Genomic DNA, 8,714 nt, shown 5'->3' with positions numbered 1-8,714 from the left:
TGCAGAAGCAGCCACTGGTTTAGACGTGAAGGGTTTCTCCTCGACCAAAGTTTTCCTGTCTGGCAACACCTAGTTTGTGGAGCAGCTTCAGAGAGCCGTAGCAGCAGCGGGCCAGGTAGCAGCAGGATGGATGCCTATAGCTCACGCAGGTCCCCTGAGCGCAGGCCTAGAAGGCGTCCTTGCATGGAGGAGGAAGCCACTCCTCCATGCACGGTTTAGGGTTTAGGGTTAAACCCTAAACCCATGTCCTCCTCCATCCACGGAGGAGGAGGACAAAGCCATTGCCGGGCAGGGGAGCACGTCACAGGCGCGGCGCGACTAGAAGAACTTGGAGAACTTATATTGAAGTGTAGAAAAAGATACAGTTTCCTCCGCTAACCAGAAGCATATATACCTGTAAGAGCTTACCATCATGGATCAGATGCGCACCACCATTCTGCTGTGTGTAAGCGTAAGTCACATAGAGTCTTGGCTGTTATCACTTCTTTTCAAATTCCAACCCTCCCTCTCAGCCGAGACGGCACACCTTTTCTTTTTTTTTCTTTTTCTTATAATTATTTTGCTTCGTCCTGCACTATACCAAACATCCCACGTAACCTCACAAAGTTTCACTTCTCCAAAGGTTTTGTGAACATATCAGCAATCATGTTGTCACTGCAAATATAAACAGGTTTGATCTGCAACCTACTGGATTATGAGCCACTTGAATTGCAGAACTATTATCACAAAATATTACTGTAGCTTCAGGTTGTGTAGTTCCAATATCAAACAAGAGTTTCCTAACCCAAAGAGCTTCTTTTGTAGCGGATGCCAAGGCCATATATTCTGCTTCACAAGTAGATTGAGACCATTTTTTGTTTCTTGCTGCTCCATGTTACTACTCCCCTGGCAATCTTAAAACACCAGGTTCTTGATCTACGATCATTCAATATCCCCAATATAATCAGCATCTGTGTAGCCGACTAAACCAACAAGTTTCTTTTCATGGCCAGAATATTTAATTCCCAGCTCTGTTGTATCTACCAAGTATTTCACTATATGACGAAGCATGGAGCGGACCCACACAGGCCATCACAAAGGCGGCGGGCCCCGGCTCTTTTGGTCCGGCCGAAGAGCTGCATACCAGTGCCTTAAACCAGGGTCTTGAATATACTGGCTCACTGAGATAACGGCATTGGATATATCTGGCCTGCTTACTGTGGCAAGGTAGAGCAGATTGCCCACTAACCTTCGAAAAGGAAATTGTTTCATTTCTTCTCTCTCTTTGTTTGAACTCGGAGACATTGTCTTAGACAAACATTGAGCAAGTGAAGTTCCAGGTGGAGTGCTTACTCATTGAAAATTGTGAAGATACTTATTATATTCTTGCACAAGTTTTGTAGTATCCCCAAGCTCTGGAAGAAATGGATCGAACAAGGAGTTGAAGCAAATCAGGTGGTGGGCAACATGCTTGCGTTCGGATAGTGGTTCCAGGAAGAAGCATGCCGATAGTGCAAGGAGTGTGGCGAGCTGGAGACAGCGTGACATGCCCTAAGGGAATACGACGTGGCGAGAGAAGTATGGCGACAGATCTTCAAGGCAACGCAGGAACTCGGAGACATTCCAGAGTTTGAGGCCCGGAGTGGGGATATCCTCCATTGGTTTGAGGGAGCTAGAGGTCCAGCCATTGGTCCAACTTAGAGGCGTATTCGCTGCTACGAACGACATAGATGGAACATGCGAGTCCGGTGGGATGTGACAGAGGCTGAAGTTGGGATGTCCATCTGGGAGGCATTGGGTCAGGAGCACTGGTCCATTTGGAGGGCAACAGGAGTGCAGGCACTCTGGGAGGCTTGGAACCATTGTCGCTTTGATGGGCAACAAGTGAGAATATCAGCAGTGGTGGCATCATGGTGGAGACTCACTCTTGCAGTAGTGCGTCTCCACTACACCATCTTGAAAGAGCATGCGAAACCAAGGCAGCTCGAGAAATGGAGATCTAGGTGGCTCCCATGCTTCGGCAAATTGGGAGGTGGCGAGATTCGCTGACAATGGTGCTCCCCGGACTCTGTTCTAAAGTCAGCTCATGCGGGAGACTTGGACATCAACATGATTCGCTCGAGACGACCACGTCCACTTCTACTCTAGGACTAGGTCCAGCTACAACATATGAGGATCACGTAGAGTAACTCATTGAAAGGGTGGCATGCCCAGTTTTTGTATTAGTCCCATTGGGATATGGGGAATGTACATACACGTTCAGCGATCTCACCGGATTCCAGCATCTTTGACCCTAAACGCACCTAAACCCCTAAACCCCTAAACCCTAAACCCTAAACCCACTCCTTGCTCCATCCATTTCTTCCAGAGCTTGGGAATCTCCCCTCGGGCCTCCTCACTGCTGGTCAAGAGACTATCCCATGCTTCCTTGACTTCGAACAAGAAGAAGCTCTTCATTCCTCATTTCCATGTTGTTGAGTCTTAATCCAGATCCTCAATGAGTTGTTGTCACCACCATCTGAGAATGCCATCCCCCTCTAGTGTGGCCATGCATGCAAAAGAGATTGGTGTTGAGAAACTAGGCTAGAGGAGGTGGGTGGGCTTTTTTTCTTGGTGTGAGGCCTCACACTAATGTTTTTGTGTGAGGTTGGACACCATCCATTTGTAGATTGGATTAAAGTATTATGGAGGGATGAAGTCATTTTCTTGGCATGAGGCCTCATGCTATTCATTTATATGCATTTGTTTCTTACTACTTTAGGTGTCTAGGTGAGTAATCTTACTCACCAATTCATCTTTGGGGTAAATGTTAAAACAAGATTGCTCCTCAAACACTTGCAAGACTGGGGAAACAATGGAAGGTTGTACATTTAGATGTTTGCTTAGCCATTGCCATATTTGTAGTGTCATTTTTATTTCACTTTAAGGTTCACAAGTTACACACTTTATTTCTATTCCTATCTATAGTGCCTAAGGAAATTGTTTGAAGGCAGCTAGGAAAAGCTCTTTGCAATGGGTTGGCTCACTAGAATGAACAAACCAAGCTAGGGGATCCGGGAAGCACTACTTTGGAAGGATGCCATCGAGAATTTCCCTAATTTCTCCCTTCTCTCTAATCTCGTGAGAGGCTAGCTTCGGTGTCGAGAGAAACTGATGCTGTCCAAGTCCGAGTGTGTGGATCTCGTCACTTCCGCAATCAATTCCTCACAGGTGATCGATGCCCATTCCCGGATTGAGATCGCCCAGAAGCAAATGCTGCCTGGTGATTGCTGCTACCTCTCCAATCTCGTCATCCTTCGGTATGGCAAGCTGGGCAAGATCCAGTGCGCGCGAGCAGTGTTTGACTCCATGGAGTGATGCAATTGCCACTTGTGGGTCATTATGTTCTTGGCACACGCCCAAGAAGGGCATCTCGCCACTACCAAGGATCGAGGCAAGGTTACTGCTGCATGGTGGATTGCTTGGGGCGAGCTGGGTGTGTGGAAGAGGCTGAGGAACTTGTGAGGAGCATGCCTTACAAGCCAGTTTCAGTGGATTGGATGTGCTTGCTGGGAGCAAAGTCTAGAAATTGAGGACAAAGATCTCAAGGTGTTGTTGCTAGAACAAGCTTTAAGTGTAGATTCTAGGAATTCTACTAGCAAATAGTAGCAATTTTGTTTGAAACTAGTGTGAGTGTAGATTCTGTGTCCTCGTGATTAAAGAGGGTATTCTTTGACAGATCATCATGTATGATTAAAGAGAAAATTCTTTGCTCATTTCCAATGACAAAAGCCAGCTTTTGGACTATATAAATTTAGGGTTCTTGGAGGTCAGTGGCGCAGTGATGGCACAGGGCTGCGCGGCAATCTCCAGTGCAGGCGGCTATGGCAGGAGCTCAGCGGCTCGCTGGGCGACCTGGGCACATTCATCCCGATCGTCATGGCTGTAGCTCTCGTCAATGGCATGGATCTTGGTCTCTCATTGCCACGGGCATCTACAACGTTCTCACCAGCGTGCTCTTTGGCGTGCCAATGCCTGTCCAGCCCATGAAATCCATCGCGGTGGCGGCCTTTACCGAATCCAAGCATCTCGGTGTGGATGAGATCATGGCCGCGGGGATCACTGTGTCTGCGATCGTGTTTGTGCTTGGAACCACGGGCTTGATCATGGGTCGTGGCTTGGATCGTGCCATTGCCGGTGGTTCGTGGCATCCAGCTTGCACATGGGCTCTTTCGCGGTCAAGGCTGTCAAGTACGTGATGAAGGATCAAAATCTCTCTAGGGACAAGGCAATGGGTGATCGACCATGGCTGGGCTTGGATGGAATTCTCCTCGCAGTGATTTGCTTCACATTCATCGTGCTGGTGAATGGATCTGGCGGGATCCTCTGGAAAAACTTCACGAGCTTTGACGATCTCGCTTGATGTTCTTCACGGTGCTCTTCATGATCATCGTGATGACGATCACCTTCACTGTTCGTCACGAAGTCGACTGCCTTGGCAGTGTTCGTGCTCGGGATCATCCTGGCGTTCGTGAGGAGGCCACACATTCTCAAGGAGCTCCAGTTTGGCCCGGCCATGCCACGGATCACTCGAATCTCTTCCCACGACTGGAAGACGGTTTGTGAGAGCCGCCATCCCGCAGCTCCCTCTCACTATCCTCAACTCGATGGTGGCGGTTTGCAAGCTCTCGAGCGATCTCTTCCCGGCCAAGAAGGACTCCGTGACTCCGACCAAAGTCTCGGTGAGCGTGGGGCTCATGAACTTGGTGGGCTGCTGGTTTGGAGCTCTCCCGGTTTGCCATGGCGCTGGAGAACTGGCCGGGCAGTATCGTTTCGGAGCCACGAGTGGGGTAGCGGTGGCAAGCTTGTGTTGGGGCTTCTCTTGGGAGGCTCACTGGTGAGAATTCTGCCAGCTTTTCCAGTGGGACTGCTGGGGATTTTGCTGCTCTTCTCCGGGGTGGAGCTGGCGATGGCGTGCCTGGATCAAACTAGTAGGAGGGACTTGTTTGTGATGCTCTGCTGCATTGCCATCTCGCAGGGATCCAATCTCGCGGTGGGATGTGTTTGTGCCATACTCTTGTATGTGCTGCTCCAGGCGAGAGAGATGGATTGTTGGGCGACTGCAAGCTCTTGGTTGCAAGGTTCCTACGAAGAAGTTGTTTTTAAGAAAGCCGAACTCGAACCAAGTGCAAAGGATCCTGGCGCTGGCACAAGCAAAAGGAAACCTGAGTGCAGAAAAAGGAAAAAGAGTCCCGCTTCAAATGAGAAAGCTAAAGACGACCAGGAGACGAATGATGGCAGACTTCTTCTCAAGTGGAGGAAAGGTAAAGCTCTAGTGAACTCGGCCAAGGATGACGGGGAAGATGAAGAAGATGATGATGAAGAGGAGAAGGATGAAGTGGAGGAGGAGGCTGAGGAGGACGAAAAAGATCCCCCTGCAAAAGTAGATAAAAAAGGAAAGAAATTTGCCTCTCTTGAGGATGCTGCCGAGGAAGAAGATGCGGAAGAGGAAGAGGATGATGACCAACCGGCAAGAAAAGCACAAAAGGGTGAATCCGTTCCAAAAAAAAGAACGACAGGCCTAGAAGAAGAGATAAAGAAGGTAAGAAAAACTAATAATGTTGTATGAACTTAACCCTCAACAGAAAAAAAGCCAAATAACAAAATTCATTCTTCCGTGAAACAGATTCACTGTGACGTTCCGGCGGCCAAAAAGACAGTTGTGAAAGTTCTTTTTAAGAAAGCTGATGCATCACTATCAGACGGGAATAGAGACACTGCGAGCGGCGTGCGCAGTAAGAAGGTTGCAAAGGAACTTCTTGTTGGTTCAAACGATCATGCGGGGAGCACGCACAGTGAGAAGGTCATGGAGGAACTTGTTGTTGGTTCAAACAATCAGGAGGGTATGGGCGCCTATACTGCGAGCGGCGCTCACACTGCAACGGCCAACAACAATGATACCGGCGTTGCAGAGGGGTTGGAAATTCCTCAAGTTGTTGTGATTGAAATAGAGGCTGGCCCAAAAGATGATCATTCAAATAATCCTGCAAAATATGCGAAGAAGAAGGTTGGCGACTGACACTGACAGAGGAAAAAGAAAAAGAGAAGAGAACTCAGGAAAGCAGCCACAAAGGAGAAAGGTCAAAGAGGGGAAGCCTAGGCAAGGAAAACCAAAACAAGGGAAGACAACACACCCTTGACCGTTCCTCTGAATTTTAAACACAAGGCCATTGGATCGTACTTCAAGGCTGGAGGATCATTCAGAGAGAATAAGGGACATGCAAAAGCAAAGGAGAGTGGTTTTGCTGAGGATGATGAGTTTCGGGAAGGAAAGAAGGATGAGTCTCGAGAAGGAAACAAAGATGACGGAAAAGTACAGACATTTGTCAGGTCGAAGTCACACAGCTGAGTACGCCAGTTGAAAACCTTACAAACGAATCTTTCCAGGTAGCAGACTGCACGTCAGTCACAGGCGCTGATAAATCGAGCATGTCTGATATTGACCAAGTACAGAAGATAGCCGAGGATAATGTAAGGGAACATTTAAACATAACTTTATATATATAACCTGACACCTTCAAGGGACGTAGATCATGCTGTCGATCTAATTCTTGGGAGTACTCCGGTTCATCGGCCTCCTACAAGAACCAGTGCCAAGGAGGAGGAGGAGATTGCATCTCAGCTAGCTATCTACTTTGGAAAGGGTTGGTTGCAAGTCAGTAAATCTCCTTGGGCTGCTCCTGTAGTGCTGGTGAAGAAGAAAGATGGTGGTTGGCGGTTGTGTGTGAATTATCAGCCATTGAACTCGAGGACCATCAAGAACTGGTTTCCGATTCCCCAGATAGAAGATTTGATTCATGAGCTTCAAGGTGCGAAGTACTTCTCCAAGATTGATTTGAGGTAGGGGTACCACCAGATACGAGTAAAGGCTGAGGATGTGATGAAAACGGCTTTCAGGACAAGGATTGGTCACTACGAATTCTTAGTGATGCCTTTCGGATTGATGAATGCACCAACTACATTTCAGAGGTTGATGAATGAAGTGTTGAAGCCGTTCTTATCAAAGTTCGTGCTGGTTTACTTTGATGATATTTTGGTGTATAGTAAGTCTGCTGAGGAGCATGAGTGGCATTTGACTTCAGTGTTATAGAAGCTTGAGAGCGCAAGCTTTATTCCAAGGCATCTAAGTGTGAGTTCTTCCTTGAGGAGATTGCTTACCTGGGGAATTTGATCTCAGCTAATGGTGTTAGGATTGATCCGAAGAAGGTTGAGGTGGTGGTGAATTGGCCCGTTCCCACTATGGTGCATGACCTTAGGAGTTTCCTTGGAATGGCTTGTGTGTTCAGGAAGTTTATAGATCACTATGCAGAGGTGGCTGCTCCTCTAACAGATCAAAATAATACTAAGCATGCAACAATCAAGTGGAGCGATCGTTGTGAACATGCTTTCGAACAGCTCAAGCATCGGTGTGCTACAACTCCAGTGCTTCAGATAGTGGATCCAATGAAGCCGTTTGTAGTGGAGTGTGATGCTAGTGATGTGGCGCTGGGAGCTGTTCTGCTGCTGCAAGAAGGCCGTCCCGTTGCTTTCTTGAGTCGCAAGTTTGATACTACTCAGCTAGATTGGCCGGCTAGAGATCGAGAGTTATATGCGGTCGTTTGTGCCACCAAGGAGTGGAGGCATTATTTGTATGGTGCTGACTTCAGTGTAGCATACTTGGATCATCAGACGTTGCAACATTTTCTGAAGCAGACCGATCTCTGAGGCAGGTTGGCTCATTGGCAAGAGTTTTTGCAAGAGTTCAACATGGAGATCCGATATAAGAGAGGTAGAGATAATCAGGTGGCTGATGCTCTATCGAGGCTTGTGAATTCAGTAACGATCACAAGACTCTCAAGTAAACTTCTGGAAGAGATCAAGGAGGCTTATGATTTCGACTCCTTTGTGAAAGAGGTGCTAGCACATGTATTGAAGAGGGACGCTTCTTCTAAGAAATCTGATGGGGTCTTCCAGCGAGAAAAGTTTGCTTCGTATAGGATGGAGGATGGGGTGTTGTGGAAGAAGAACCGAGTTGTGGTTCCTCGAGTGAGCTCTCTTCTCTTCCCGACTTTTTCAGAGTGTCACTCTACACCTTCCTCAGGACATCCAGGAATTCAGAGGACGTTTGAGTTGGTTAAGAGACATTTCTTTTGGCCTGGTATGAAATCAGATGTGGAAAAGTACGTACGAGAATATTTGACTTGTCAGGCAGTCAAGGCTGATCGTCAGAAGCCCGCTGGTCTCTTACAACCTCTGAATGTACCCAGTGGAAAATGGGAGAGTATTTCCATGGATTTTGTGGTGGGGCTACCCAAGAGTCAAAGGAAGAATGATTCAGCGTGGGTCGTGGTGGACAGATTGACGAAGATGACCCACTTTATTGCTACTAAGTAAACTGTAAAGGCTTCTGACTTGGCTCAACTCTTTATCCAAGAGTTGTATAGGCCGTTTGGTTTGCCAGAAACTATAGTAAGCAATCACGATCCAAAGTTTACGAGCAGGTTCTGGCAAGATGTATTTAAGCAACTCAATACCACGTTGAGTATGTGCAGCAGTGATCATCCTCAATCTGATGGCGAAACAGAGCATGTAAATCAAGTGTTGGAGGATATGCTGAGGTCGTTTGTGGGAAATGTTAAGAAGCATGCTGGTTGGGAGAACTACTTGCCTCTACTGGAATTTGCCTACAACAGCACCTTCAATTCAGCGATTGGCAT

At 47.5% G+C, this 8,714-nt stretch overlaps 1 pseudogene; it reads left to right on the top strand.

Annotated features, from left to right (window-relative positions):
• Window positions 1-3,428: 3,428 nt before the first annotated feature.
• LOC9663411 lies at window positions 3,429-7,722 on the top strand (annotated as a pseudogene).
• Window positions 7,723-8,714: the final 992 nt, after the last annotated feature.

This window comes from Selaginella moellendorffii, unplaced genomic scaffold (assembly GCF_000143415.4).
Source record: "Selaginella moellendorffii unplaced genomic scaffold, v1.0 SELMOscaffold_164, whole genome shotgun sequence".
NCBI classification, from domain to species: domain Eukaryota; kingdom Viridiplantae; phylum Streptophyta; class Lycopodiopsida; order Selaginellales; family Selaginellaceae; genus Selaginella; species Selaginella moellendorffii.
The sequence above is the reverse complement of the archived record's forward strand: the minus strand, read 5'-3'. Positions and strand labels throughout refer to the sequence as shown.